General features: G+C 45.0%; 12 non-coding genes across 12 annotated transcripts; all 12 read left to right on the plus strand.

Annotated features, from left to right (window-relative positions):
* Window positions 1–1,285: 1,285 nt before the first annotated feature.
* On the plus strand, window positions 1,286–1,374 carry trnar-ucg (transfer RNA arginine (anticodon UCG)). Its single transcript is given in 2 exon segments — window positions 1,286–1,322; window positions 1,339–1,374. It is a non-coding gene; the product is annotated as a tRNA-Arg (tRNA).
* A 245-nt stretch (window positions 1,375–1,619) lies between these two features.
* trnas-gcu (transfer RNA serine (anticodon GCU)) lies at window positions 1,620–1,701 on the plus strand. Its single transcript has one exon. It is a non-coding gene; the product is annotated as a tRNA-Ser (tRNA).
* A 1,928-nt stretch (window positions 1,702–3,629) lies between these two features.
* trnar-ucg (transfer RNA arginine (anticodon UCG)) lies at window positions 3,630–3,718 on the plus strand. The gene is given in 2 exon segments: window positions 3,630–3,666; window positions 3,683–3,718. It is a non-coding gene; the product is annotated as a tRNA-Arg (tRNA).
* A 245-nt stretch (window positions 3,719–3,963) lies between these two features.
* trnas-gcu (transfer RNA serine (anticodon GCU)) lies at window positions 3,964–4,045 on the plus strand. Its single transcript has one exon. It is a non-coding gene; the product is annotated as a tRNA-Ser (tRNA).
* Window positions 4,046–5,973: 1,928 nt separating this feature from the next.
* On the plus strand, window positions 5,974–6,062 carry trnar-ucg (transfer RNA arginine (anticodon UCG)). The gene is given in 2 exon segments: window positions 5,974–6,010; window positions 6,027–6,062. It is a non-coding gene; the product is annotated as a tRNA-Arg (tRNA).
* Window positions 6,063–6,307: 245 nt separating this feature from the next.
* On the plus strand, window positions 6,308–6,389 carry trnas-gcu (transfer RNA serine (anticodon GCU)). Its single transcript has one exon. It is a non-coding gene; the product is annotated as a tRNA-Ser (tRNA).
* Window positions 6,390–8,309: 1,920 nt separating this feature from the next.
* On the plus strand, window positions 8,310–8,398 carry trnar-ucg (transfer RNA arginine (anticodon UCG)). Its single transcript is given in 2 exon segments — window positions 8,310–8,346; window positions 8,363–8,398. It is a non-coding gene; the product is annotated as a tRNA-Arg (tRNA).
* A 245-nt stretch (window positions 8,399–8,643) lies between these two features.
* Window positions 8,644–8,725, plus strand: trnas-gcu (transfer RNA serine (anticodon GCU)). The gene has a single exon. It is a non-coding gene; the product is annotated as a tRNA-Ser (tRNA).
* Window positions 8,726–10,652: 1,927 nt separating this feature from the next.
* Window positions 10,653–10,741, plus strand: trnar-ucg (transfer RNA arginine (anticodon UCG)). Its single transcript is given in 2 exon segments — window positions 10,653–10,689; window positions 10,706–10,741. It is a non-coding gene; the product is annotated as a tRNA-Arg (tRNA).
* A 245-nt stretch (window positions 10,742–10,986) lies between these two features.
* trnas-gcu (transfer RNA serine (anticodon GCU)) lies at window positions 10,987–11,068 on the plus strand. The gene has a single exon. It is a non-coding gene; the product is annotated as a tRNA-Ser (tRNA).
* Window positions 11,069–12,996: 1,928 nt separating this feature from the next.
* On the plus strand, window positions 12,997–13,085 carry trnar-ucg (transfer RNA arginine (anticodon UCG)). The gene is given in 2 exon segments: window positions 12,997–13,033; window positions 13,050–13,085. It is a non-coding gene; the product is annotated as a tRNA-Arg (tRNA).
* A 245-nt stretch (window positions 13,086–13,330) lies between these two features.
* On the plus strand, window positions 13,331–13,412 carry trnas-gcu (transfer RNA serine (anticodon GCU)). The gene has a single exon. It is a non-coding gene; the product is annotated as a tRNA-Ser (tRNA).
* The last annotated feature ends 949 nt before the right edge of the window (window positions 13,413–14,361 follow it).

The raw sequence follows: 14,361 nt of genomic DNA on the forward strand, positions 1-14,361 counted from the left end.
CCACCTCTGCCCTGAATATGTGTGCGTCCTGGTTCTCTAGAGCTGAAAAGATGAGAGAAGCTGCTTTTTGAATTCGTCCCTTGGCTGCCGAATTCAAAGCATACAGGAAATCAATCCGGGCTGGCAAAGCTGCCTGGTCTGATTAAAAGGCGGTGACAGCCTATATTGTAAGCATGTTCTCGTCTTCTGGCCTCAACATTAGGTTCAACGTATCGGATGATAAGCATCGCTCCCATTGTCTGGTAATGGTTCTGCTATTCACACTAACACTTCCTCTGGACCACCCTTTGTTACGTTATTGCCCGATTACCACCCACTTTGCCTTTCTCCATTGTGCCATGTATTATTTAATTACTCCTTCGTTCCGCTGCATCACAAACGTTCCCATTTGACATTTCTCGCTGCGTATTTTTTCCAGGCGCTATTTTTGTTGAAAACATCTGTAATCTTTAACTTTTTCCTGAAATATCGGAATTATTATCCGACAGAACGTGAAACCGGATTCTTCCTCCACAAAATCTGCACGACCTGCCGAGTTGTACATATTTATCTGTTTTTATTCATTCTATTTCCGTGTCCCTTTTAAGGGGATTTGCTGTCTGTCCAAGATCATTCTCTGTCTCTGTAAAATGGTGTGCTATCAGACCCTCATCATTCTGTGTCTGTTTCAAAGGGATGTGCTGTCTGTCCCGGATTTCCAATTTGAAATTTCAAAACCTGGCTTTGGAGGTTAAGGAATATTAGTTTGTTCCTGTGTTTCAGACTGGGCTGGTTTTACGTCCTTCCCTCCCTCCTTGTCTATCACCATTGGCTTCAATAACAGTCTCTGCGCCGCGTGGTCCTGAGCCCCACTGCACAATTGCCTTCAGGGATGATCGAAATCTCACTTTATTCTTTTAAAAGGGAACTGCTGTCAGTCAAGGGTCATTCTGCATCTGGGTAAAAGGGATGTCCTTGCAATTCCGGATCATTCTGTGTCTGTTTAAATGGGCTGGTTGTCAGTTCCGGTTCATAATCTTTCCCTTTAAAACGGATTATCTCATAAACCCGGGTCATCCTGTATTGTTTGAGAAGGAGTATGATTTCAGCTGCAATGACCGAATTGTTAAACTATAGTGTTCCAATTTACATTGGGGTTGCCTGCGCCGGTGCGCACCCAGATCGCAGTGCATCTGTTCATTCACTCGAAATATGCTCATCTTTTCCTAAATCCACTCCTTGATATTGCAGTTGCCCCGAATTTGCTCGCAATATATACAACAACACAATGAATGTGGCTGGCAGCGGCCGCGTGGCCTAATGGATAAGGCGTCTGACTTCGATGACAACCGCAAAGTTATCAGAAGATTGCAGGTTCGAGTCCTGCCGCGGTCAACTTAGCTCGCTACGAGACATTTTATATTCTTTGTTGTGATTCTGCCGAGAAACCAGCCATCTGTTCCAGTCACTCACCTGAAGTGAAGGAAGGCTGTTTGCTCAAAGAATCTCATGGCAAGTTTTCATCATTGTCGATCTGCATGCACGGGCAGAGCAAGCTGTGAAGTGGACTTTCTTGCACATTATTTCTGTTTGGATACAAAAAGCAGGAGATTGAATGGCTGACGATATCTTATAGCAGAGACGAGGTGGCCGAGAGGTTAAGGCGATGGACTGCTAATCCATTGTGCTCTGCACGCATGGGTTCGAATCCCATTCTCGTCGTCGTTGGCTTGCAGGTTAAACACTTTTTGACATTCACATTTCATCTCATCTCCAAATTCCCCTTTTACTGACAGGGATGCTGTACTTTCCTCATGTCATGTCTCAAATTAATAATATATTCGTCAAAAGGAGAACAGTTGCAGTACAATGGCGAGGGGCACTAATTCGATAGGTATCTGAGAGACAGCACATGCACGATGGGCCATCATATCATTTCTCACCACCGTCAGAATCTGAGAGCTGCGCTTTTCACTGTCGGCGGCTCGTTGGTCCACGGTTATGATTCTCCCTTCGGAATGATCACATTTGAAATGCGAGAGTCACGGGCCAAATCCCGGACGAGCCCCGCCATGTTTTACTCAAAGTTCCGCTTCTAACAGCCGCTCGACATGTGAGAAAACAGACGTATTTCACGTTAAAACGTGTGATTTTACGCCGATGTTCCCTCAGCATCCAAATCCCAGAGCAAAGTGAAACCCGCCAAACTGAGTAAAGTTAAAATATCTCAGAGGTACTCGGCTCTGTGACTCGTTGGATAACCGAAAGCCTTGTTTGGTTCCGGCCGATACTTGATCAGTATATCTTCCTGTCTGTACGCATAAGTTCACCTCAATTGGGATAAGCATACATTCAGCGTCAATCTCCACCTCTGCCCTGAATATGTGTGCGTCCTGGTTCTCTAGAGCTGAAAAGATGAGAGAAGCTGCTTTTTGAATTCGTCCCTTGGCTGCCGAATTCAAAGCATACAGGAAATCAATCCGGGCTGGCAAAGCTGCCTGGTCTGATTAAAAGGCGGTGACAGCCTATATTGTAAGCATGTTCTCGTCTTCTGGCCTCAACATTAGGTTCAACGTATCGGATGATAAGCATCGCTCCCATTGTCTGGTAATGGTTCTGCTATTCACACTAACACTTCCTCTGGACCACCCTTTGTTACGTTATTGCCCGATTACCACCCACTTTGCCTTTCTCCATTGTGCCATGTATTATTTAATTACTCCTTCGTTCCGCTGCATCACAAACGTTCCCATTTGACATTTCTCGCTGCGTATTTTTTCCAGGCGCTATTTTTGTTGAAAACATCTGTAATCTTTAACTTTTTCCTGAAATATCGGAATTATTATCCGACAGAACGTGAAACCGGATTCTTCCTCCACAAAATCTGCACGACCTGCCGAGTTTTACATATTTATCTGTTTTTATTCATTCTATTTCCGTGTCCCTTTTAAGGGGATTTGCTGTCTGTCCAAGATCATTCTCTGTCTCTGTAAAATGGTGTGCTATCAGACCCTCATCATTCTGTGTCTGTTTCAAAGGGATGTGCTGTCTGTCCCGGATTTCCAATTTGAAATTTCAAAACCTGGCTTTGGAGGTTAAGGAATATTAGTTTGTTCGTGTGTTTCAGACTGGGCTGGTTTTACGTCCTTCCCTCCCTCCTTGTCTATCACCTGTGGCTTCAATAACAGTCTCTGCGCCGCGTGGTCCTGAGCCCCACTGCACAATTGCCTTCAGGGATGATCGAAATCTCACTTTATTCTTTTAAAAGGGAACTGCTGTCAGTCAAGGGTCATTCTGCATCTGGGTAAAAGGGATGTCCTTGCAATTCCGGATCATTCTGTGTCTGTTTAAATGGGCTGGTTGTCAGTTCCGGTTCATAATCTTTCCCTTTAAAACGGATTATCTCATAAACCCGGGTCATCCTGTATTGTTTGAGAAGGAGTATGATTTCAGCTGCAATGACCGAATTGTTAAACTATAGTGTTCCAATTTACATTGGGGTTGCCTGCGCCGGTGCGCACCCAGATCGCAGTGCATCTGTTCATTCACTCGAAATATGCTCATCTTTTCCTAAATCCACTCCTTGATATTGCAGTTGCCCCGAATTTGCTCGCAATATATACAACAACACAATGAATGTGGCTGGCAGCGGCCGCGTGGCCTAATGGATAAGGCGTCTGACTTCGATGACAACCGCAAAGTTATCAGAAGATTGCAGGTTCGAGTCCTGCCGCGGTCAACTTAGCTCGCTACGAGACATTTTATATTCTTTGTTGTGATTCTGCCGAGAAACCAGCCATCTGTTCCAGTCACTCACCTGAAGTGAAGGAAGGCTGTTTGCTCAAAGAATCTCATGGCAAGTTTTCATCATTGTCGATCTGCATGCACGGGCAGAGCAAGCTGTGAAGTGGACTTTCTTGCACATTATTTCTGTTTGGATACAAAAAGCAGGAGATTGAATGGCTGACGATATCTTATAGCAGAGACGAGGTGGCCGAGAGGTTAAGGCGATGGACTGCTAATCCATTGTGCTCTGCACGCTTGGGTTCGAATCCCATTCTCGTCGTCGTTGGCTTGCAGGTTAAACACTTTTTGACATTCACATTTCATCTCATCTCCAAATTCCCCTTTTACTGACAGGGATGCTGTACTTTCCTCATGTCATGTCTCAAATTAATAATATATTCGTCCAAAGGAGAACAGTTGCAGTACAATGGCGAGGGGCACTAATTCGATAGGTATCTGAGAGACAGCACATGCACGATGGGCCATCATATCATTTCTCACCACCGTCAGAATCTGAGAGCTGCGCTTTTCACTGTCGGCGGCTCGTTGGTCCACGGTTATGATTCTCCCTTCGGAATGATCACATTTGAAATGCGAGAGTCACGGGCCAAATCCCGGACGAGCCCCGCCATGTTTTACTCAAAGTTCCGCTTCTAACAGCCGCTCGACATGTGAGAAAACAGACGTATTTCACGTTAAAACGTGTGATTTTACGCCGATGTTCCCTCAGCATCCAAATCCCAGAGCAAAGTGAAACCCGCCAAACTGAGTAAAGTTAAAATATCTCAGAGGTACTCGGCTCTGTGACTCGTTGGATAACCGAAAGCCTTGTTTGGTTCCGGCCGATACTTGATCAGTATATCTTCCTGTCTGTACGCATAAGTTCACCTCAATTGGGATAAGCATACATTCAGCGTCAATCTCCACCTCTGCCCTGAATATGTGTGCGTCCTGGTTCTCTAGAGCTGAAAAGATGAGAGAAGCTGCTTTTTGAATTCGTCCCTTGGCTGCCGAATTCAAAGCATACAGGAAATCAATCCGGGCTGGCAAAGCTGCCTGGTCTGATTAAAAGGCGGTGACAGCCTATATTGTAAGCATGTTCTCGTCTTCTGGCCTCAACATTAGGTTCAACGTATCGGATGATAAGCATCGCTCCCATTGTCTGGTAATGGTTCTGCTATTCACACTAACACTTCCTCTGGACCACCCTTTGTTACGTTATTGCCCGATTACCACCCACTTTGCCTTTCTCCATTGTGCCATGTATTATTTAATTACTCCTTCGTTCCGCTGCATCACAAACGTTCCCATTTGACATTTCTCGCTGCGTATTTTTTCCAGGCGCTATTTTTGTTGAAAACATCTGTAATCTTTAACTTTTTCCTGAAATATCGGAATTATTATCCGACAGAACGTGAAACCGGATTCTTCCTCCACAAAATCTGCACGACCTGCCGAGTTGTACATATTTATCTGTTTTTATTCATTCTATTTCCGTGTCCCTTTTAAGGGGATTTGCTGTCTGTCCAAGATCATTCTCTGTCTCTGTAAAATGGTGTGCTATCAGACCCTCATCATTCTGTGTCTGTTTCAAAGGGATGTGCTGTCTGTCCCGGATTTCCAATTTGAAATTTCAAAACCTGGCTTTGGAGGTTAAGGAATATTAGTTTGTTCCTGTGTTTCAGACTGGGCTGGTTTTACGTCCTTCCCTCCCTCCTTGTCTATCACCATTGGCTTCAATAACAGTCTCTGCGCCGCGTGGTCCTGAGCCCCACTGCACAATTGCCTTCAGGGATGATCGAAATCTCACTTTATTCTTTTAAAAGGGAACTGCTGTCAGTCAAGGGTCATTCTGCATCTGGGTAAAAGGGATGTCCTTGCAATTCCGGATCATTCTGTGTCTGTTTAAATGGGCTGGTTGTCAGTTCCGGTTCATAATCTTTCCCTTTAAAACGGATTATCTCATAAACCCGGGTCATCCTGTATTGTTTGAGAAGGAGTATGATTTCAGCTGCAATGACCGAATTGTTAAACTATAGTGTTCCAATTTACATTGGGGTTGCCTGCGCCGGTGCGCACCCAGATCGCAGTGCATCTGTTCATTCACTCGAAATATGCTCATCTTTTCCTAAATCCACTCCTTGATATTGCAGTTGCCCCGAATTTGCTCGCAATATATACAACAACACAATGAATGTGGCTGGCAGCGGCCGCGTGGCCTAATGGATAAGGCGTCTGACTTCGATGACAACCGCAAAGTTATCAGAAGATTGCAGGTTCGAGTCCTGCCGCGGTCAACTTAGCTCGCTACGAGACATTTTATATTCTTTGTTGTGATTCTGCCGAGAAACCAGCCATCTGTTCCAGTCACTCACCTGAAGTGAAGGAAGGCTGTTTGCTCAAAGAATCTCATGGCAAGTTTTCATCATTGTCGATCTGCATGCACGGGCAGAGCAAGCTGTGAAGTGGACTTTCTTGCACATTATTTCTGTTTGGATACAAAAAGCAGGAGATTGAATGGCTGACGATATCTTATAGCAGAGACGAGGTGGCCGAGAGGTTAAGGCGATGGACTGCTAATCCATTGTGCTCTGCACGCATGGGTTCGAATCCCATTCTCGTCGTCGTTGGCTTGCAGGTTAAACACTTTTTGACATTCACATTTCATCTCATCTCCAAATTCCCCTTTTACTGACAGGGATGCTGTACTTTCCTCATGTCATGTCTCAAATTAATAATATATTCGTCAAAAGGAGAACAGTTGCAGTACAATGGCGAGGGGCACTAATTCGATAGGTATCTGAGAGACAGCACATGCACGATGGGCCATCATATCATTTCTCACCACCGTCAGAATCTGAGAGCTGCGCTTTTCACTGTCGGCGGCTCGTTGGTCCACGGTTATGATTCTCCCTTCGGAATGATCACATTTGAAATGCGAGAGTCACGGGCCAAATCCCGGACGAGCCCCGCCATGTTTTACTCAAAGTTCCGCTTCTAACAGCCGCTCGACATGTGAGAAAACAGACGTATTTCACGTTAAAACGTGTGATTTTACGCCGATGTTCCCTCAGCATCCAAATCCCAGAGCAAAGTGAAACCCGCCAAACTGAGTAAAGTTAAAATATCTCAGAGGTACTCGGCTCTGTGACTCGTTGGATAACCGAAAGCCTTGTTTGGTTCCGGCCGATACTTGATCAGTATATCTTCCTGTCTGTACGCATAAGTTCACCTCAATTGGGATAAGCATACATTCAGCGTCAATCTCCACCTCTGCCCTGAATATGTGTGCGTCCTGGTTCTCTAGAGCTGAAAAGATGAGAGAAGCTGCTTTTTGAATTCGTCCCTTGGCTGCCGAATTCAAAGCATACAGGAAATCAATCCGGGCTGGCAAAGCTGCCTGGTCTGATTAAAAGGCGGTGACAGCCTATATTGTAAGCATGTTCTCGTCTTCTGGCCTCATCATTAGGTTCAACGTATCGGATGATAAGCATCGCTCCCATTGTCTGGTAATGGTTCTGCTATTCACACTAACACTTCCTCTGGACCACCCTTTGTTACGTTATTGCCCGATTACCACCCACTTTGCCTTTCTCCATTGTGCCATGTATTATTTAATTACTCCTTCGTTCCGCTGCATCACAAACGTTCCCATTTGACATTTCTCGCTGCGTATTTTTTCCAGGCGCTATTTTTGTTGAAAACATCTGTAATCTTTAACTTTTTCCTGAAATATCGGAATTATTATCCGACAGAACGTGAAACCGGATTCTTCCTCCACAAAATCTGCACGACCTGCCGAGTTTTACATATTTATCTGTTTTTATTCATTCTATTTCCGTGTCCCTTTTAAGGGGATTTGCTGTCTGTCCAAGATCATTCTCTGTCTCTGTAAAATGGTGTGCTATCAGACCCTCATCATTCTGTGTCTGTTTCAAAGGGATGTGCTGTCTGTCCCGGATTTCCAATTTGAAATTTCAAAACCTGGCTTTGGAGGTTAAGGAATATTAGTTTGTTCGTGTGTTTCAGACTGGGCTGGTTTTACGTCCTTCCCTGTCTATCACCTGTGGCTTCAATAACAGTCTCTGCGCCGCGTGGTCCTGAGCCCCACTGCACAATTGCCTTCAGGGATGATCGAAATCTCACTTTATTCTTTTAAAAGGGAACTGCTGTCAGTCAAGGGTCATTCTGCATCTGGGTAAAAGGGATGTCCTTGCAATCCCGGATCATTCTGTGTCTGTTTAAATGGGCTGGTTGTCAGTTCCGGTTCATAATCTTTCCCTTTAAAACGGATTATCTCATAAACCCGGGTCATCCTGTATTGTTTGAGAAGGAGTATGATTTCAGCTGCAATGACCGAATTGTTAAACTATAGTGTTCCAATTTACATTGGGGTTGCCTGCGCCGGTGCGCACCCAGATCGCAGTGCATCTGTTCATTCACTCGAAATATGCTCATCTTTTCCTAAATCCACTCCTTGATATTGCAGTTGCCCCGAATTTGCTCGCAATATATACAACAACACAATGAATGTGGCTGGCAGCGGCCGCGTGGCCTAATGGATAAGGCGTCTGACTTCGATGACAACCGCAAAGTTATCAGAAGATTGCAGGTTCGAGTCCTGCCGCGGTCAACTTAGCTCGCTACGAGACATTTTATATTCTTTGTTGTGATTCTGCCGAGAAACCAGCCATCTGTTCCAGTCACTCACCTGAAGTGAAGGAAGGCTGTTTGCTCAAAGAATCTCATGGCAAGTTTTCATCATTGTCGATCTGCATGCACGGGCAGAGCAAGCTGTGAAGTGGACTTTCTTGCACATTATTTCTGTTTGGATACAAAAAGCAGGAGATTGAATGGCTGACGATATCTTATAGCAGAGACGAGGTGGCCGAGAGGTTAAGGCGATGGACTGCTAATCCATTGTGCTCTGCACGCATGGGTTCGAATCCCATTCTCGTCGTCGTTGGCTTGCAGGTTAAACACTTTTTGACATTCACATTTCATCTCATCTCCAAATTCCCCTTTTACTGACAGGGATGCTGTACTTTCCTCATGTCATGTCTCAAATTAATAATATATTCGTCAAAAGGAGAACAGTTGCAGTACAATGGCGAGGGGCACTAATTCGATAGGTATCTGAGAGACAGCACATGCACGATGGGCCATCATATCATTTCTCACCACCGTCAGAATCTGAGAGCTGCGCTTTTCACTGTCGGCGGCTCGTTGGTCCACGGTTATGATTCTCCCTTCGGAATGATCACATTTGAAATGCGAGAGTCACGGGCCAAATCCCGGACGAGCCCCGCCATGTTTTACTCAAAGTTCCGCTTCTAACAGCCGCTCGACATGTGAGAAAACAGACGTATTTCACGTTAAAACGTGTGATTTTACGCCGATGTTCCCTCAGCATCCAAATCCCAGAGCAAAGTGAAACCCGCCAAACTGAGTAAAGTTAAAATATCTCAGAGGTACTCGGCTCTGTGACTCGTTGGATAACCGAAAGCCTTGTTTGGTTCCGGCCGATACTTGATCAGTATATCTTCCTGTCTGTACGCATAAGTTCACCTCAATTGGGATAAGCATACATTCAGCGTCAATCTCCACCTCTGCCCTGAATATGTGTGCGTCCTGGTTCTCTAGAGCTGAAAAGATGAGAGAAGCTGCTTTTTGAATTCGTCCCTTGGCTGCCGAATTCAAAGCATACAGGAAATCAATCCGGGCTGGCAAAGCTGCCTGGTCTGATTAAAAGGCGGTGACAGCCTATATTGTAAGCATGTTCTCGTCTTCTGGCCTCAACATTAGGTTCAACGTATCGGATGATAAGCATCGCTCCCATTGTCTGGTAATGGTTCTGCTATTCACACTAACACTTCCTCTGGACCACCCTTTGTTACGTTATTGCCCGATTACCACCCACTTTGCCTTTCTCCATTGTGCCATGTATTATTTAATTACTCCTTCGTTCCGCTGCATCACAAACGTTCCCATTTGACATTTCTCGCTGCGTATTTTTTCCAGGCGCTATTTTTGTTGAAAACATCTGTAATCTTTAACTTTTTCCTGAAATATCGGAATTATTATCCGACAGAACGTGAAACCGGATTCTTCCTCCACAAAATCTGCACGACCTGCCGAGTTTTACATATTTATCTGTTTTTATTCATTCTATTTCCGTGTCCCTTTTAAGGGGATTTGCTGTCTGTCCAAGATCATTCTCTGTCTCTGTAAAATGGTGTGCTATCAGACCCTCATCATTCTGTGTCTGTTTCAAAGGGATGTGCTGTCTGTACGGATTTCCAATTTGAAATTTCAAAACCTGGCTTTGGAGGTTAAGGAATATTAGTTTGTTCGTGTGTTTCAGACTGGGCTGGTTTTACGTCCTTCCCTCCCTCCTTGTCCATCACCTGTGGCTTCAATAACAGTCTCTGCGCCGCGTGGTCCTGAGCCCCACTGCACAATTGCCTTCAGGGATGATCGAAATCTCACTTTATTCTTTTAAAAGGGAACTGCTGTCAGTCAAGCTTCATTCTGCATCTGGGTAAAAGGGATGTCCTTGCAATCCCGGATCATTCTGTGTCTGTTTAAATGGGCAGGTTGTCAGTTCCGGTTCATAATCTTTCCCTTTAAAACGGATTTTTTCATAAACCCGGGTCATCCTGTATTGTTTGAGAAGGAGTATGATTTCAGCTGCAATGACCGAATTGTTAAACTATAGTGTTCCAATTTACATTGGGGTTGCCTGCGCCGGTGCGCACCCAGATCGCAGTGCATCTGTTCATTCACTCGAAATATGCTCATCTTTTCCGAAATCCACTCCTTGATATTGCAGTTGCCCCGAATTTGCTCGCAATATATACAACAACACAATAAATGTTGCTGGCAGCGGCCGCGTGGCCTAATGGATAAGGCGTCTGACTTCGATGACAACCGCAAAGTTATCAGAAGATTGCAGGTTCGAGTCCTGCCGCGGTCAACTTAGCTCGCTACGAGACATTTTATATTCTTTGTTGTGATTCTGCCGAGAAACCAACCATCTCTTCCAGTCACTCACCTGAAGTGAAGGAAGGCTGTTTGCTCAAAGAATCTCATGGCAAGTTTTCATCATTGTCGATCTGCATGCACGGGCAGAGCAAGCTGTGAAGTGGACTTTCTTGCACATTATTTATGTTTGGATACAAAAAGCAGGAGATTGAATGGCTGACGATGTCTTATAGCAGAGATGAGGTGGCCGAGAGATTAAGGCGATGGACTGCTAATCCATTGTGCTCTGCACGCATGGGTTCGAATCCCATTCTCGTCGTCGTTGTCTTGCAGCTTATCCACTTTTTGACATTCACATTTAACCTCATCGCCAAATTCCCCTTTTACTTACAGGGATGCTGTACTTTCCTCATGTCATGTCTCAAATTAATAATATATTGGTCAAAAGGAGAACAGTTGCAGTACAATGGCGAGGGGCACTAATTAGATAGGTATCTGAGAGACAGCACATGCACGATGGGCCATAATATCATTTCTCACCACCGTCAGAATCTGAGAGCTGCGCTTTTCACTGTCGGCGGCTCGTTGGTCCACGGTTATGATTCTCCCTTCGGAATGATCACATTTGAAATGCGAGAGTCACGGGCCAAATCCCGGACGAGCCCCGCCATGTTTTACTCAAATTTCCGCTTCTAACAGCCGCTCGACATGTGAGAAAACAGACGTATTTCACGTTAAAACGTGTGATTTTACGCCGATGTTCCCTCAGCATCCAAATCCCAGAGCAAAGTGAAACCCGCCAAACTGAGTAAAGTTAAAATATCTCAGAGGTACTCGGCTCTGTGACTCGTTGGATAACCGAAAGCCTTGTTTGGTTCCGGCCGATACTTGATCAGTATATCTTCCTGTCTGTACGCATAAGTTCACCTCAATTGGGATAAGCATACATTCAGCGTCAATCTCCACCTCTGCCCTGAATATGAGTGCGTCCTGGTTCTCTAGAGCTGAAAGGATGAGAGAAGCTGCTTTTTGAATTCGTCCCTTGGCTGCCGAATTCAAAGCATACAGGAAATCAATCCGGGCTGGCAAAGCTGCCTGGTCTGATTAAAAGGCGGTGACAGCCTATATTGTAAGCATGTTCTCGTCTTCTGGCCTCAACATTAGGTTCAACGTATCGAATGATAAGCACCGCTCCCATTGTCTGGTAATGGTTCTGCTATTCCCACTAACACTTCCTCTGGACCATCCTTTGTTACGTTATTGCCCGATTACCACCCACTTTGCCTTTCTCCATTGTGCCATGTATTATTTAATCACTCCTTCGTTCCGCTGCATCACAAACGTTCCCATTTGACATTTCTCGCTGCGTATTTTTTCCAGGCGCTATTTTTGTTGAAAACATCTGTAATCTTTAACTTTTTCCTGAAATATCGCAATTATTATCCGACAGAACGTGAAACCGGATTCTTCCTCCACAAAATCTGCACGACCTGCCGAGTTTTACATATTTATCTGTTTTTATTCATTCTATTTCCGTGTCCCTTTTAAGGGGATTTGCTGTCTGTCCAAGATCATTCTCTGTCTCTGTAAAATGGTGTGCTATCAGACCCTCATCATTCTGTGTCTGTTTCAAAGGGATGTGCTGTCTGTCCCGGATTTCCAATTTGAAATTTCAAAACCTGCCTTTGGAGGTTAAGGAATATTAGTTTGTTTGTGTGTTTCAGACTGGGCTGGTTTTACGTCCTTCCCTCCCTCCTTGTCTATCACCTGTGGCTTCAATAACAGTCTCTGCGCCGCGTGGTCCTGAGCCCCACTGCACAATTGCCTTCAGGGATGATCGAAATCTCACTTTATTCTTTTAAAAGGGAACTGCTGTCAGTCAAGGTTCATTCTGCATCTGGGTAAAAGGGATGTCCTTGCAATCCCGGATCATTCTGTGTCTGTTTAAATGGGCAGGTTGTCAGTTCCGGTTCATAATCTTTCCCTTTAAAACGGATTTTCTCATAAACCCGGGTCATCCTGTATTGTTTGAGAAGGAGTATGATTTCAGCTGCAATGACCGAATTGTTAAACTATAGTGTTCCAATTTACATTGGGGTTGCCTGCGCCGGTGCGCACCCAGATCGCAGTGCATCTGTTCATTCACTCGAAATATGCTCATCTTTTCCGAAATCCACTCCTTGATATTGCAGTTGCCCCGAATTTGCTCGCAATATATACAACAACACAATAAATGTCGCTGGCAGCGGCCGCGTGGCCTAATGGATAAGGCGTCTGACTTCGATGACAACCGCAAAGTTATCAGAAGATTGCAGGTTCGAGTCCTGCCGCGGTCAACTTAGCTCGCTACGAGACATTTTATATTCTTTGTTGTGATTCTGCCGAGAAACCAACCATCTCTTCCAGTCACTCACCTGAAGTGAAGGAAGGCTGTTTGCTCAAAGAATCTCATGGCAAGTTTTCATCATTGTCGATCTGCATGCACGGGCAGAGCAAGCTGTGAAGTGGACTTTCTTGCACATTATTTATGTTTGGATACAAAAAGCAGGAGATTGAATGGCTGACGATGTCTTATAGCAGAGATGAGGTGGCCGAGAGATTAAGGCGATGGACTGCTAATCCATTGTGCTCTGCACGCATGGGTTCGAATCCCATTCTCGTCGTCGTTGTCTTGCAGCTTATCCACTTTTTGACATTCACATTTAACCTCATCGCCAAATTCCCCTTTTACTGACAGGGATGCTGTACTTTCCTCATGTCATGTCTCAAATTAATAATATATTCGTCAAAAGGAGAACAGTTGCAGTACAATGGCGAGGGGCACTAATTCGATAGGTATCTGAGAGACAGCACATGCACGATGGGCCATAATATCATTTCTCACCACCGTCAGAATCTGAGAGCTGCGCTTTTCACTGTCGGCGGCTCGTTGGTCCACGGTTATGATTCTCCCTTCGGAATGATCACATTTGAAATGCGAGAGTCACGGGCCAAATCCCGGACGAGCCCCGCCATGTTTTACTCAAAGTTCCGCTTCTAACAGCCGCTCGACATGTGAGAAAACAGACGTATTTCACGTTAAAACGTGTGATTTTACGCCGATGTTCCCTCAGCATCCAAATCCCAGAGCAAAGTGAAACCCGCCAAACTGAGTAAAGTTAAAATATCTCAGAGGTACTCGGCTCTGTGACTCGTTGGATAACCGAAAGCCTTGTTTGGTTCCGGCCGATACTTGATCAGTATATCTTCCTGTCTGTACGCATAAGTTCACCTCAATTGGGATAAGCATACATTCAGCGTCAATCTCCACCTCTGCCCTGAATATGTGTGCGTCCTGGTTCTCTAGAGCTGAAAAGATGAGAGAAGCTGCTTTTTGAATTCGTCCCTTGGCTGCCGAATTCAAAGCATACAGGAAATCAATCCGGGCTGGCAAAGCTGCCTGGTCTGATTAAAAGGCGGTGACAGCCTATATTGTAAGCATGTTCTCGTCTTCTGGCCTCAACATTAGGTTCAACGTATCGGATGATAAGCATCGCTCCCATTGTCTGGTAATGGTTCTGCTATTCACACTAACACTTCCTCTGGACCACCCTTTGTTACGTTATTGCCCGA

This window comes from Pristiophorus japonicus, unplaced genomic scaffold (genome assembly GCF_044704955.1).
Source record: "Pristiophorus japonicus isolate sPriJap1 unplaced genomic scaffold, sPriJap1.hap1 HAP1_SCAFFOLD_42, whole genome shotgun sequence".
NCBI lineage: Eukaryota > Metazoa > Chordata > Chondrichthyes > Pristiophoridae > Pristiophorus > Pristiophorus japonicus.